Raw genomic sequence first — 16,097 nt, forward strand, 5'->3', positions numbered from 1 at the left:
GACTCTGCCTATAACCCATTCCTCTCATGAACCTTGTAAATCTCCCAAACCATGTTCTAGGTGACTGCTTTAGTCCATACAAGGATTTCTAAAGGTGACAAACTTTCCCCTTTACATCTTCTCCTGTTAGCCCTGGTGGAATTTCCATGTAGACCTCTTCCTCAAGTTCTCCATGAAGAAATGTATTCTTAACAACATACTATTAGTTCCAAATCCAGATTTGCTGCTAGAGATGGTAGGATTCTAACTGTATTAATCTTAGCCATTGCACCTGGAGTTCGAGTATATCCTTTAGCTACTAGACATGCTTTGAACCTTTCAACACTTCCATGTGGTTTATACTTTACTGCAAATACCCATATGCAACCAACTGCTGATTCTTTTCTAATGCTCCCAACTCTTCAAATACTGCTTTCCGCCAATTGTCCTGTTGAAGTGCCTCTATGACATTTTTTGGAATGGAAAGACTTGTCAGGTTGGTAGTGAAAGCTTTAAACATTGGTCCAAGTCTATGATAGGATACATAATTTGACAGTGGAGACAGTGGATGTTTAGTGCATGTTTGAACCCCCTTCCTAATAGCAATAGGCATATCAAGTTCAGTGTGTAAATCTAAAGCTGAGTTTGTACCTTCACATGTACATTCTTCTATTGCATCCAAGGGATCTTGTGAGGAATGAATGGGTTCAGTTGTGCCTGGTTCTTTGTCTGGTATTGGTAGTAGTCTGCTGCAGGTTGTCTGTGGGTTCCAGTTCAGGTTGCAAAGTGTCTGGTGGTAGGATGTCTCCAGGTGCATGTTCAGGTTGCAAGAGATCAGGCCGCAGGTTAGGGTGGTCTGTTCAGGTCACAGGTCAGGGACCCAGGGTGTTCAGGCTACAGGTGGTCAGGCTGTTCAGGCTGTAGGTCAGGGTGTTTTGTGATAGTTTCATATTCCTGCATGTCAGTAGGCATAGCAATTGGCATAGAGACTTGATCTAGACCTTGATTAGGACTTCAGAACTGCTCGAGATTGACCCTATTCTCCCCCTGCTGAGCAGTAGGGAGGTAAAATGGGACCAATTCGTGGAAGGTCATATCTCTACTAATAACAGCTTATGACTCTGTGGACAGTTACACATGTACCCTTTGTGAAACATCAAGTACCCAAGGAAAATACACTTTGTTGCACGAGGTTCTAACTTACTAATATTGCTTGACACATTTTGAACAAAGGCAGCACACTCGAAAACACGTAGTGGGAGATCAGAATAGAATTTAACCATGGGGTGAATAGCTTTGTGTGGAGATTCAAAGTGTAAAACTCTATAGAAGGTATCCTGTTAATAAGAAAGGTAGCAGTTAAGAGTGGATCACCTCAAAAATGCTTAGGAACATTTTGATTAAAGAGTAAGCTGTGAGACATCTAGAAGGTGCCGGTTTTTTCTTTCTGCCAGACCATTCTGAGGAGAGGTGTGTGCACACGACATATGGTGAATAATGCCTTTTTCAGTAAAGAATGTTTTGAAGTCATTATTGACGTATTCTCTAACTAGGCCACTATGAAGTATTCTGATTTTTGTGTCAAAGAGATTTTGGATCATGTTGTAAAAAATAACAAACAATGAAAAAAACCTCAGATTTGTCATGCATCAGATACACCCACATATGTTTGTGCTCATCTATGAATGTTACAAACCAACGATGACCAAAGACAGAAGATATGTGACAAGGTCCCCACACATCTTAATGAATAACTGAAAAGGGAGTAGATGCTTTATTAGTACTTGAAGGATAAGACACTCTATGATGTTTAGCTAATTCACAAGTAGAACAATGAAACTGGGATACATCAGAGGGCTTTATTAGGCTAGGAAACATTACTAAGAACAAGAAAAGATGGATGACCAAGTCTCATATGCCACAGCCATGCTTCAAGAGGATCACCAGGACGTTGCATTCCATGAAAAATTGTGGTTCATATCTGTTGTTGGTGCCTGTTGTGCATCTTCACCAGGTACAACCCATTTTGTTCCTCACCCAGACCACTCTTCTACATTGAGGTCAGATGCTGAAGAAAACAACCAGATTTAGAAAAACACACTAAACAGTTAAGTTGCCTACATAACTTTTGAATAGAGATTAGGTTTGCTGATAGTCGAGGCACATGCAGAACATTAGGTAATGTCTGTTTCCCTCCAAGATGAACTGTTCCTTTTCCTGCAACTATTGATGCTAAACCATCAGCAATTCCAACTTTATGGTTACCAGGGCTAGGTTTATATGAGATAAAAACACAGCTATTTCCTATCATATGGTCTGAAGCACCTGAATCAACAATCCACGTGCTACAGTTATTTGAAGAAGTAGAGAGAGCATAGGAAATTTTACCGCCCCCTGTGGAGTTGGCAGTCTCGGCACAGATTTTTAGTAACTTCATTAGTTTTGCAAGTTGCTTGTTGGTAAAAGCTGACTCAGTCTCCTTTTGTTGTTGAGCACCTTCAGCCATATGTGCTTTATTCACCTTTTAACCTTCATCCCTATTAGCATCTGGTCTTCCATGTATCTCCCAACAAGTGTCAATAGTATGCCGCCATTTATGGCATTGGTCACACCAAAGATTGTCCTTATCCCCTTTCTTCCTCTTATTTGGAGGTCTAGGATCTCTGTTGACTGCCATAGCCATGGATTCTCTACTCCGATCCTTAGTCATTGCCTTTCTTCTACTCTTTTCACTTATACCATTGAGAAAGCTTCACTAAGGGAAGGAAAAGGAGTTCTACTAATCACCATGGAGCACACATTGTCAAATTCAAATCATAAACCAGCCAAGAATTTATACGTCTTACCCCTTCTCCATAAGGCGAGTAACTCTAATTGGCACATGAGTATTCTCAAGTTCTAAATTTTGATAATAATCCAATTCCATCCATAATCCCTTTAGAGTACTGAAATAAGAGTTAACATTGGAATCACCTTGTTTAGTGTCTCAGATAGGATTCTTCAACTCATACAGTGAACCATCATTACCTCCACTTGAGAATTCCTCTTTCACTGCTGCCCATAGATCGCTTGCCTTTTGCATAGTTTTAATCTGCCAAGCCGACACCTGTGAGTTCTCATCTTCCCATCTCTCTGCTTGAGCTTCATGTTCTTCTGGCTGCTTCTTAGAGCTATCTAGATATCCCAACTTGCTCGTCCCTCTAATGGTCATCTTGACTGATAATACCCAATTGACATAATTTGTGGAATTCAGCTTCTCAAACACCATCAGGAGGTTGGATTGATCATGCTGGCTGTTGAATTGCATAGCTAACACGAGACGCTTACTGTCAACAGACATGGTGATTTGTGAGCTTTATGGTTGCAGGTTGGTAGGGATTTGTGGCAGCTAGGGTTTTTCTTGCCAACGTGGTGGTGGCTGAACTTCTTTCTCAACTTGATAGGGTGGCAGTTGAACCTCGTTGCTGGACTTCTTTCTCGGACTAATAGGGTGGCAGCTGAACCTCGTTCTCGGCCTGAGTCTGTGTGCTCGAGAAGCTGATGGTGGCAAGGGTTTTCCCAGGGATGGGATGTGTGGCTAGGGTTTTTCCAGACTATGAGGCTAGGGTGTTAAGAATCTTAGGCTCTGATACCTAGTAGAAAAATCCAACGAATGACTTTTTGTATTATGTTGTGTATAATGTCATTACATACTGCTGCTTTTATACATGAGGTCGGGTGCCTATAAATAGAAAGAAATCAACTCACACTCTACAATTAATTCTAGGAAATTGTAGCTAATAAGGCAAGTGTAATTTAGGACACACTAATTGTGATTCTCGACACATTCTATATTTAGAGTTGCTGAGAATGGTAGCTTTCCATATGTGGTAGATCTTCAACAATATCAGAGTTGGTTGCTAGGAGTTCCTGGGTTCTAGTCTTGTTGCCCGCATTTATTTTGTGGTGTTTAAAAAAAATTTTTGTATTCCTTGCAATTGTTGTTATCTATTGTGTGTTGTGTGTTTATCTCTCCACGTCCTGTCGGGCTGCATGTGTAGGGTAGTGTTAAGGCTTGATATATACATTTTTGGCCCACAATTTAGGTGAAGTGGTAATCTAACAAAGACAAAAGACGGAAGCCACATCATCAATTGTGGAGTCAAGTGGTGGTGGCAGAGAAGAAGGGTGAAGGCGAAGGACTCACAAATTGCTCAGGCAGAGATCTGTGGTATGGTAGTAGGGAAGGATTGGATCTGTGACTCGGTTTGGTGTTGAGTTGCAATTGAAGGAATTTTTAGTGCTGGTAGTTGAGATCTCTTGTTTGGACATGAAGATTGATGCTGTTAAGTATGATATCAAAAATTAGAAAAAATGTTGTCAAGTCAGATAGGGAGAAGCAGCTGCAACATTGGTTGAGGCGGCTAGAGTTTCTCGTGGGGAGGTGGAGAAAATAGGGATGGAGTGTGTGCTGTCTGTGTTGGACTTGGGGTAGCTACTTGAAAAAGGAGGAGCTTTTTTTTTTAATTGAAGCTGGGCCAGTCACTCGAACTGGTCCATATGCAGGGTAAAAATGGCCCAGAGCTAGAGCTTTCTTTTGAAAGGAAGGCCCTTCTCACAGCTGGCTCAACCTATTCAACTGGTCCATAATCTAAGAACTGTTTGATAGATCAGTGGAGCCATGTGAATTAGCCCATGGAGCTGATCAGCTTCAAATATGGGTCAAAGGGTTTCTTTTTCTGGTGCTCCAACTTCCAGGTAACAAAGGACAAAAAATCTTCCTACTGTAATGTTCAGGGCCTAGAGGATTTGGCAAGGAATGGAGATGTTCGTCTGGGAATGATGGTTTGAGAAGAGAATTTTCATTTGAGGATATAGTGGGGGAAAATTCTTAGGCAGAGCAGGTGATGCATTCAAATGGAGGCTAAAATGAGGTAATAAGTTTTGGAAATGGTTTGTGCCAATATGTGATGGTTATTTATGGGGAAATTAAGAGTGGAGAAGAATGTAAGAAGGATGTGGGTATGAAGTTGTATAAGTGTTGATCATCAAGGAACGGGGGAAGGTAAGGAAAATTTGCTCGTTAAAGGAGGAAGCTGGAGAGTTTTATGTAGAGGAATATCAGAAGTGTTCTAAGTATGACTTGGATAAAGGAGGAAGTTAGCTTCACAAGGAAAAGAAAAAATGGAGGGATATTTTGGAAGAGGTCAGTGAGTATGACAATGACTTTGCTTGTGATTTATAGAATGAGATTCGTGAAAAAAAGGATTATGTTTCCAATTCTTCCCATGCTTATGGGGATGTTTCTTACATTCGGATTCCTCACTTGAAGGTTTGGAGGATGTTGCCATATTTGAGGAGGAAGGATTGGGTGTTGACTTGAGTGTGATTAATCAATGTAGTAATGGCTTATTACCTACTCGTGTGGAAGAGGCTGGGGCTAAAAGAAAAGAGGCTAAAGCTTAGAGGGAATTAGCGAGATTGAGAGCTCTATCAATTACAATGGGAATGGCTTATGGAGGGTATTTCTTAACTAGGATTTGCTAGTTTTTTTTGTTTTTTGTTTTAATTTCCTTTTAGCTCCCTACCTTTCCCCTATTCTCTTTTATTTTTTTCCCCTGCTTTGAGGATTGCTTATTCTCTCCTAGATTGTCACTTTTTCCTTTCTTAATATATTTTCTTTTGCAGTAGAAAAAAAAAAATTGTTACACTTGGAAACAAGAAAATAATAATGGGGTGGCTGTCATCATAGACAAACTAAATGCTGAAAGAGTAGGGGATAGAATCACAAAAATTAAGATGGTCTTTCCACAAGAGATGATAAATGTATTTATTCCTTGTGTTCCTTAGGTAGGAGGAAAGCCTCAAAAGGCAATTTTGGGAAGATATGGATGGTATTATACAAGATATACCCCCGCAGGGGCCAGGGAGGGGGAGCTTGCAAATTTAAATGCTCACAAAGGATAGGATAATAAAGATTATTAGAGGATACACGGAGGACATGGGTGTAAAGGGAAAATTAGGCGATGACATGATCTTAGAGTTTGTCATATGATCTTATAGCAATGATAACTTTCATTAAAAAGGGAGAAAACACTTAATAATCTCCAAAAGTGGACAAAATAAAAATCAAATAGTTTTTCCTAGATAGGAGGGTAGAATATCTATCATGGAAGGAATGTAAATTTATTTCAAGTGAAACTTTAACCATACAACCTATAGTTTTGGTACTAGATATATGCATTAAAAAATAGGAGAGAAAAGGTAACATAGATTAATGCAAGGGAACTAGGTGGTTGAATCTAAATGGAAGAAATACAATAAAATTTAAGGATAAAATGATAAAAATTGACTAGATAGTAGAAGATTAACATGGACACCAACACCTTTTGGAGCAGAATGGCTAGTTCTTTGTAGTAAAAGAGGTTTGAGGTGAATATAGAGGAAGAGAAATGGCTAAAAAGGAACATGGTGAGATTTACATCTGAAAAGCATCAGGAAGAATGTTGTTTAAGACATGGAAACTATGTAGAAATATGTGGAAATTTGAAATTATAAAGTAGGAATAGGGTGCAGAAAAAATTCTGTTAGTGAAGCTAGACTTGGAGGATATGACAATTTGTGTACTAGACAAAGTATTAAAGATAGGGGAAGATGTTTCCTACTTTCTAGAGCCAGAAAAACATAATAGAGACCCAGGTAATATCAAATGCATGATAAAATGAGGATGACAGTGTTTTAGGGCCCATTTGGTATAACTGTAAAAAATTAGTAATGAAAACTAGAAACTGAAACTAAAAACTAGAAATAGAATAAAAAATTAGAAACTAGTAACCTGTTTGGTTAATATTTTAAAAAATAAGATAAATTGAAACTTAATTTTTAAAAATGCTCATTTTTGTTTTTAAATAAAATAATATTATAAAAATATGATTATAATAATAAAATTGCAAACTAATACACATGAAAAGTTACTATAACAAAAATGAAAATTACTATGACAATTGATATACTTTCAAAATTTACTTTACAATAAAAATTTTATTGGACATGACAATTGAAAAATAGTAAAAATATTTTATAATTGGTTTTATTCTTATTATTTTTTTAATTTTTGTATATTTTTATTTTAATTATACTTAAATTCATATGATCATTTTATTTTTATTTTAATTTAAATGTGTATAAAATGAATGATTTAATGCAAAAGAACTATTTGTGGATATTAAAATTTTTGGCGGCGCCAAAAAAACTAAAAATAATAAAATTTAGTTTTCATTTTTTTCACAAATGGTTGAAAATGAACAATAGAAATAGAAAACTGACAACATAAACAAAGACATTTTTATAATCTATTTCTTCATTATGTAGAAATAGAAAAAAAACAACAGAAAACAACAACGATACCAAACAGGCCCTTAGTTAAAGAAGATATAAAATAAAGATGGAACATATTTTAATAAGCTATTTAATAAGAACCAAACTAAAATTTTGAGATTTTCCTAAAAATAGAGTATCGTAAGTTAATTTTACATTAAAGAAAGATGAAAATGGAAAAGTAGTGGGATCCGAGGCATCTTTATATTGAATTTTGGAAATGCTTAGAACGTAATTGAGTAATATGGTTAACTAGCTTTATTAATAAAATTATGAGGACTAATGCTGGATTAATGGAGGAAAAACATTTCAATACTTGGAAAAAAAAATGAAATGTAAGTTGTAATAATTATCATGGAATTGCACTTTATGCTCATGCAATACAGCTTTGGGAAAGGATAATTAAACAAAGATTGAGGTTAGAAATGTCAGTTTCAAAAAATGAGTCTAGTTTTATGTATGGGATATCAATTATAAAAGCTATATATCTATCTATTAAGAGGATTAATGAAAAAGTTTAAGCAAAAGAAAAGGAACCTGCACATGGTTTTATTAAGCTAGAGAAAGCCTATCATAGGGTACCTAGGGAGTGCTATGGTGGTTCCTAAAATAGACGAGTAGGTAATAGGTATGTTGTCAACAATAAATATAATGAGGTAATGACTCGTGTTAGGACTGTGGAGGAGAGTATGGAATTTCCAATCTCAATTGGTGTATGCAAGGCTTTGTCCTGAGCTCTTATTTTTATTTAGTCATGTATGAACTTACTATAGACATACCCAAAATGATATTCTATCGTGTATGTTTGCATATGGTATTGTTTTGATTGATGAAATTTGAGGTGTAGAATTTTGAGTTAGAATTATGAAGAGGAAATTAAGAATTTGGAGGTTTCAACTTTTAAGATAAGTAGAAACAATAGGATACTTAAGTCATTCTAGGAGGGGTAATATAGAAAATTTTAAACTTGATGTTGATGGTCGAGAAATTTCTAGTAGTGGTAGATTTTGGCACTTTGGGATCTATTATGCATGTTGATGGAATTATGATTTAAGTCGTACAATGCAACTTCAATACTTAATTATAGTGCTCCTTTGGATGGATAGTCTTCTTGGGTCAATTCAATCTCTGGCGTTTGTTAACCTTTTTTGGTAAGAGATAGGTTTCTTCAGCTTATGAGCCTTCCCTTTACGGTTTTAGATCTTTGTCTTGGGAGGTGCTTTTTTTTGTTTTTTTTTTAAAAATGTTTTTGGTTTTTGTGCATTTGGGTACCTAGGTGGGGATTTTAATGTCAATAAATTCTTGATTGAGAAATTTGAAGGTACTATTTTGTGGCTACTTGTCTATATGGGTTCTTGTATTGTAGCAATTGGTAGGATGTTTTTTTTTTTTTTTTTAAATATTTCTCAAGAGGTATTGGTTAGGTTGGTCTTGAATCATTTTCCTCTTGTTTTGGATTCTTCTAAAGATAGGTGGGACTCCACCCAATGTTTTGAAAATATGTGGCTTTCTCATCCTCGTTTTGTTTTGTTTTGTTTTGATTTTTTTGTTTTTTTTTTCCTTTCAATGAGGTGTTTTGGTGGAATTGTTCTTGGGAGGTGTTGGAGGGTTTTGGGTTCATGAAGAGGTCAATATTTTGAAAATGTGGAAGAGTTGGGAAACAGAGGTTTTTTGTGAGGTGGGGATTGAAGTCTACCTTTTAAAGGAGATAGAGGATATTGATCATTTGAGGATTTGGGTTATCTTTTGGAGGATTTAGCTTACAGGAGAGGGCATGTTAAGAATGATTTGGAGGCATTGTTGTTGGAGGAGATAAATTGGAATCAAAAGATTAGGGAATGGGCAAAGGAGGGGAATACTAACACAAATTCTTTGACTAGGTATCTGATGGCAGGTGTGGAAGAACATGATTAAAGAAGTGGGGACTCATGGAGGAAGATAATGTTTGAGGATTTTGATTGTCCCTTTCATGTGGTAAGTCAGCTTGGTTAGAGAGGCGTGATTAAGAGCCTCTTTTCGTCTAGTTGCTAGTATTTGAGTTTAGAGTTGACTTGTAGTTATGCTACTTTTGTCAGTTGCAGGATTTTACAGTGGCTTCTGACTTATTTGGGAATTCTATTTGGTGGTAATAGTCACTTGGAGAGGTTATGGGACCCAGTGATTGCAAAGGTTTACAAATGAGTTCTCTTTTCTTTGAGGGATCATATTACATTGATCAAGGCGTGACATTCCTCGATTCCTTTAATTTTTTCAGCTTTGTTTAAATGATGGCGAGGATTGTGACCAGGTTAGGGAGGATAATGAGATATTTTCTTTGGTCATGCGTGATGAGGCCTCCATCTTGTGAGTTGGGAGGTTATTGCTAAGGCTATGGATGAGGGGGGCTTGGGCCTTGGTTATTTGGTGTCTAAAAACATTGTTATGGTGGATAAATGGTTATAACTATCCTCTTTAGAAACTATTTCACTTGGGTATGTAGTTGTAGGATGCGGGTTTTTTGTATAGTTTTTTTTCCCCGCCACAGTTTTCTCTTATATTCAGTGCAATTGGAGGGCTTTGTTGGCTTGATTTTTCTTCTTCTTGTACTTGTTCTTTTTGTTTTTGTTTTTTGTTGTTTTTGATTTTTTTTTTTTGTTCTTTTTTTTTTCATGGTTTGTTCATTTGTTGTAAGGATTTCTCATCCTCGTATGTTCTTTCCACCGTGAATAAAATATTTTATAATAAAATAAAAAAAGCACTATGTTATATGGATTAGAATGGTGGGCAACTAAGAAGCAACATACCAAAATAGCCAAGAAGTGAAAATGATAAGATAGATGGGTAGCATAACACTAAAATAAGGAATTAACGCACCTAGCATATGTAAAAGATAATAGAGGCAGGTTAGTTAAGATTGGAAGGATACATACAATGTAGATTGTAGACCATATTATGCTCAAATGAGGAGGACGATTTAATTGTTATTAGATGCAGTACAAGAGGAAAGGGTAGACCTATAATAATTCAGACCAAGAATAAGGATTTATGTAGCTGATCCACCTACTAGGATTGAAGGCTTGGTTATTGTTGCTGTATACTTTTCATGATGTAGATTTACTTTTAGCTTTTAAACCAATTGTGCTGCTGCAATTTTCCAGTTCTCAATGTGCCATTTAAAACAAATGGTGAGCTTTTTTAATGCGTGAGAAATGATGCATGGATGTAGATGCGACCAAACAATCTAGCTATTGTAGAGGTCATAGTGCAGCTACTTTGGTGTGGTTGCAGTGACTACACCAGCTGAAGTACTGGTGGTTGGGCTGTGGTATTAGTATATGATTGTATGAGGAATTAAATTTCAATTTCAGTGGGAACTTTGAGGGCCTCAATTTACACAATTTTCAATGAAAAAAATTCAATTTTGATGAAAATTTCATTTTAATTCAAGGTTTTAAAGCTTGATATATATTGATTGTTGGCCCACAACCTAGCAGCTTAAGCTTTTAGGTAAAATGGGAATCTAACATGGTATTAGAACTGATTACTAGGAGGCCCTGGGTTCTAATCTCGTTGCCCACGTTTATTAAAAAAAATTATTGTATTCTCTGTAATGTGTGTTATCTATTGTGTGTTTATCTCTACACGTGCTGTCAAACTGCACATGCGAGAGAGTGTTAAAGCTTAATATACATTGTTGGCCCACAACCTAACAGCTTAAGCTTTTAGGTGAAGTGGTAGTCTAACGTAAGGAAGCAATGAAAACTTGTAGCTAAAATTGATGGTCGTGACAGATTGTCTATAATTTAAAGCCAACATAAATTGAAGGAAATGTACTTGTGACAATTTTGTAATATATAGATGGCGGAGTTCATAAATTACTTATTGCTAATCATGTGCAGAAGTAAAAAATATCCAAATCATTACAAGCGCTCCCTAAAAATTATTTAACTTATTATTTAACATAACATTTATGTATGATCTAAACAACATATTATTGAGGTTAATATTCATTCAGAACACTTCACTCCATTTTGAAATATGTTTCATGGGTTCAAACATATTCATTTTCTAAAAAAGGTAGCAATATCATTGTAAGCAGCAAATAAATGTGTCAAGTCAAGTTTTGAAAGGCCAAAGACAAGGTTTAAGAAGGCTTTATAAGCTAGAAAAGTAAAAGTTGGGTATAACATGCTTGGTAAATAGCTTTTCAGCTTTTAAAATGCTAGCTTTTAGTTCTTTTTATTTTTATTTTTATTTTAATGAACTTTAGAAGTTAGAAATTTGGAGCTTTTAAAAGTTAATTGGTAGCTTTTTCAACAGATTATTCTGCTCCATGGGTAACCTTAGATTTTTGTGTATATTGCACTTATATGTGCATTAATTAAGTTACCTAAAATGCAATATCCATTTTAGTCAGTTTAAATGTTTCAGACACCTTACAGCTTCTTTTTCCCCCTCAACACTCCAGATTTTTTCTTTTCAAAAGCTCTTTTTTCAGAGGGGAGCAAACAATGTTTAAAGCAACTTGAATCGGCTCCTTTTAATCATTTCCTTTTTGGAGGTTCCTTTTCATCAGCCACAAGGGGTGCAAACTAATGTAATATCACTCGTGTTGCAATTTTGTGAACATGAAAAAAAAAAAAATTGAAAAGAAACTTCATTCAGGTTCATGGGTTTGAGAAAAAGCTTCAAAATCCCTTTCCAGTTTTTTTTTTTTAATCCAAAATTTTGGACAAAATGTTAGAAATTTTGGCTGAAATGCTACCCCAAACTTTCTGAAACTAATGACTTTCAGCCAAGAAAATGCAAAATAGAGAGGGCAGTTTCCATTTTGGCCCCTCCTGAAATCTGCTGAATTTTTTTTTTAATCCACCAAAACGCAGTACCTCGGATTGTAAATTACTGATTATGGTGAACTTTACTTAAATGTTTTTTTAATAGAAAAAACCACTTTTTCGATCTATCTATTGTTAGTTTATGGTAGACACTGTAGATCAAGGCCATTAGAGAATAAGGATGAAGGCATAGAAAGATGACTTGTGCCTTTTGATTTTATTTTTTATTTCTTTTTTTGGAGTTGGCTGTGACTGATGTTTTAGTTTTTTAGCTGAGGTTTGTTTTGGGGAAAATGATGAGGGACAAAAAGGCTGCATAAATAATCCCCACCCCAGGCTTCAATATTATGCAGAGCTAGGTGTTATATTTTTTGCTTAAACCCATTGGAGAATCAGGACTCTGTTTTCATTGTATTGTGAGTATTCTTTTTATCTCAGTTGTAGTGCTGTGCTTACCTCTCTTTGTGTCAGTGCTCTCTCTAAATATCTCGAGGCCTGTTTATGGAAAACAGTTCCATTTTCCATTGTCCTTTTTTCTAGTTTTCCGGTAGTTATATTGACAATATGGAAAACATTTTTTTAAATATTTTTTTATACAAATGTTGAAGGGGAGTCTAGGCGCAATGGTAAAGTTGTCGCTGTGTGACCTGGAGGTCACGGGTTCGAGGTGTGAAAACAGTCTTTAACAAAACTGCAAGATAAGACTGCGTACTATAGACCCATTGTGGTTTGCCCCTTCTTCAGACCCCCCATATGCGGGAGTTTTGTGCACCAAACTGTCTTTTTTTATACAAATGTTAGAAAATTAAGAAACAAGGTAGCATTTTGATGATTCTTTGAAAAACTGAAAATAGAGAACAAAACATATTTCCACGACTAAACATGCCCTTAGTGTTTGTGCATGCATTGCATCTTTTTACTGCTGTAAGATCTGTTTTAGTGGGAACAGAATTGCTAGCTCATGTTCCGGTGACGTGCACATTCTATTGAAGCTTTGTGTTTTGTGTATTTGACTTCTATAAATTGGATTGGGGGATAATGCCACTTATGCTGTGTTTGGGAGCATGGATTTTGGACCTTGGATTTGGATTTGGGTGAATTTGGGCAAATTTCAATATAATTGTATATTATATCTTATCCAATTCCAATACAAATCCAAATCTAAGGCCTCTAGAAACATAGGGTAGTATTTGTGGGAACAGGATGCCGTGGACTGATGTAGGTAGGTCTAAGTCTAAACATGAGTTTGTTTGGTTTGGTTTTTGGTAGAAGTTGAATTTGGAATGGAAACATACCAGATTAATTTGGTTTATAATTTGTTAAATCTGATCTGGAATCAGAATCTGTAACTGATGTCGGCTTTTTAGCCCAGTTTGATATTTAAGTTAGATATTTTAGGTTACATTTTTTTCTGGGCTGCGGAGTGTCTAATTCTTAGGAATAGAATGGAATTTGGTAGGATGTAACAAAAATCGTATTAGGATGTAATAATTTAGAAAAAAAAATTACTTATGCAAAAGCTTGCATTATTCCATTCAACATGAAAGAGGATAGAAGTAGACATTCTCATGTAATATTTGGGAATTGTCATTGCTTGTCTATTCCACATGGGCTAATAAACAAATTTTGCATTATCATTTAATTTATGATGACAAAAAACATCTTCCTTTGTATGCTTACAATTCCTTCTTAGAAGAACCAAACATACTCTTACATTGCGTTTGGGAGCATGAATTTCGAGTCTTCGGTCGAATTTGTGGGGATTTGGACAAAATTCAATACAATTTTGTATTACATTTTATCCAAATCCACACAAATCCAAATCCAAAGCCTTTCTCAAACATAGAGTTAGTGAATTGTTTTTTAAGGTTTTGAACTCCAAATTTAAAATAGCTCAACTATTATTGGACGGACAAGGCCCCAAAAAGTTTCTGACGACCATGCTTCGCACCAAGACTAAGGCTACAAATTGTTATGTCTTCTCGCTTGTTGGTTCTTACCAACAAGGAAAAAATAATAATTTAATTTAATTTAAATTGAAAAGGAGCATGTATATAAGTAAATGTATAATATCAGTAATATTATTAAAATTCGATTTCAGTTTTGTGCTCAAATAAATCAAAGTAAAAGTTAAAACTGAACACTAAAATTGAAAAATTGGAATGGAGTGCAGCCAGTTCGATTTTGCTCTGGTTTTTAGTTTTCTAGTTAGTTTTGAACAACCCAGTTGTCCTATGTTCTAGTAGAAACAGAATTGCTGGGTCACACACCACTGACATTCCCATTGTACTGGCACTTTGTATTCATGCTCTGAATGGAGAAATGTGCCACCACTTGTTTAAATTATTATCTGAGCTTTAACATTTGTGTATGTACATATATTGCACCTTTTACATGTTTTGTGGGGTTGGATTGAAAGTTTTTAGTATGGGACTTCATCTATCAAGTAGATGATCCAAATAATTTGCATGGTTTGAAATTATTAGCCATCTAATTTGTGTTTTGGGACCCTTAACCTACAGCTGGCTTGCATTGTGTGGTGAGCAGAAGTCAATTTGTGGTTCTAGGGAGGGAACTGATTGTTTGGTATCATCCCTGTTCAGGAGAAATTTCGCCAGGAAAAGAACTTTAAAAGGCAGTTCAGAAGATACTCCACTTCTCTACTAGGCCTGTATTTATAGTGTTGGAAGGAGTTCATATCTGTGGTTAAACTTCCAATAAACAAAGAGAAAAAGGGTAAAAATTTCTTTGTGGTAGTTTGTTGGAATGCTGGGGGCAGGTCTTATTTATGGTCAGGTTAAGTGCTATTGTCTTTTAGTTAACACTCCTATGAAAAATAAATTGTTTCAAATAGCTCCAGCAGCTTGAAACGTTGTCCAAAATGATAGTGTCTTGCCAACATTGTTCTGTAGTTATGTGTTTCAGTGATGGAGTCCTCATCCACGGATTGCTTGTTGAATCCAGAACATGGGAATGTAGTTGCGGTTGAATCCTATTGTATTGCATAATTACATTTTCTCAATATTGTTAGAAGTACAATGTCATAGAATCATGTAGTAAAAGCTGCCTTTTTGCTTTGGTGTTCTTTGCGACACTAATGGCATTTGATTCAGGTTATGTTCTTTCAGCCATCAAAATTGATTGGATCATTTGACAATGGAAGGAAAAAAGCGAGACATAATCGGTTTGGTTCATACTGGAATGGGATAGGAATTAAATGAGAAAAAAAGTGATAAATTGGGTTTTGTTTCACTTGATTTTATTCTATTTTTATGTTTTAAATCAAATGGTTCGTGTCAAATGAAAGTTTTTGGGGGTATTAGTTGGCATGGTGATGATTTTATTAGCATTTTCAATCTTATAAGGAGGGCAACAGACATCTTGCATGTTATTTTTGGTATATTGAAAAAAAAAATAAAAAATAAAAAAAATTGAACCAAGGTAGGTTTTTTTGTTTATGAACATAAGCGGTGAAAGTTATTCTCATGTCTTAAAATTAACAAAATACAATAATGTAATGTTTATGTTAGAATGGAATGAATTAAAATCTATTAAAATAAAATTTATGTGCAAGTGCGTGTAAAGAGAATAATCAATTCAATTTATAACTAACATCGCATAAATAGTTTCGTCATCAATTAAGTTGAATTTGTGTTATTGCCACAAATACAATGGTCTATGGCGGGGCTAGACTATAAATTTGTGAAGTAACAAAATGTTGCTTAATTGATTTAGTATAGAGATCAAGAATGTGTGCGTGTATATTTTTTTTACAATAGTAGTAATTATAGAAAACTATTGAGGTGAAAGAAGTGGATTACTTGGTTAGTAACAAATGGTTTAACAAAAACTTCCTTCCCTATTCTTATGGAAGATGGAAGTGGAAAGAGTGGATAGAGATGGTTAGAATTCTCACATAAATAAAAAGGATATTTTCAAAAGAAAGAT

General features: G+C 35.4%; 1 protein-coding gene across 2 annotated transcripts in view; it reads left to right on the plus strand.

Moving 5' to 3' along the window:
- The window catches only part of LOC131153063 (two-component response regulator ORR21), a 32,748-nt gene extending 17,487 nt beyond the window's left edge, over positions 1 to 15,261 (plus strand). The window contains exon 6 of one of the 2 annotated variants that reach the window (XM_058105094.1): positions 14,672 to 15,261. The gene's annotated coding sequence lies outside the window, so the exon portion shown is untranslated. The remainder of the gene's footprint in view (positions 1 to 14,671) is intronic. The other variant, XM_058105095.1, reaches the window with a different exon arrangement.
- Positions 15,262 to 16,097: the final 836 nt, after the last annotated feature.

Source organism: Malania oleifera, chromosome 4 (genome assembly GCF_029873635.1).
Source record: "Malania oleifera isolate guangnan ecotype guangnan chromosome 4, ASM2987363v1, whole genome shotgun sequence".
NCBI lineage: Eukaryota > Viridiplantae > Streptophyta > Magnoliopsida > Santalales > Ximeniaceae > Malania > Malania oleifera.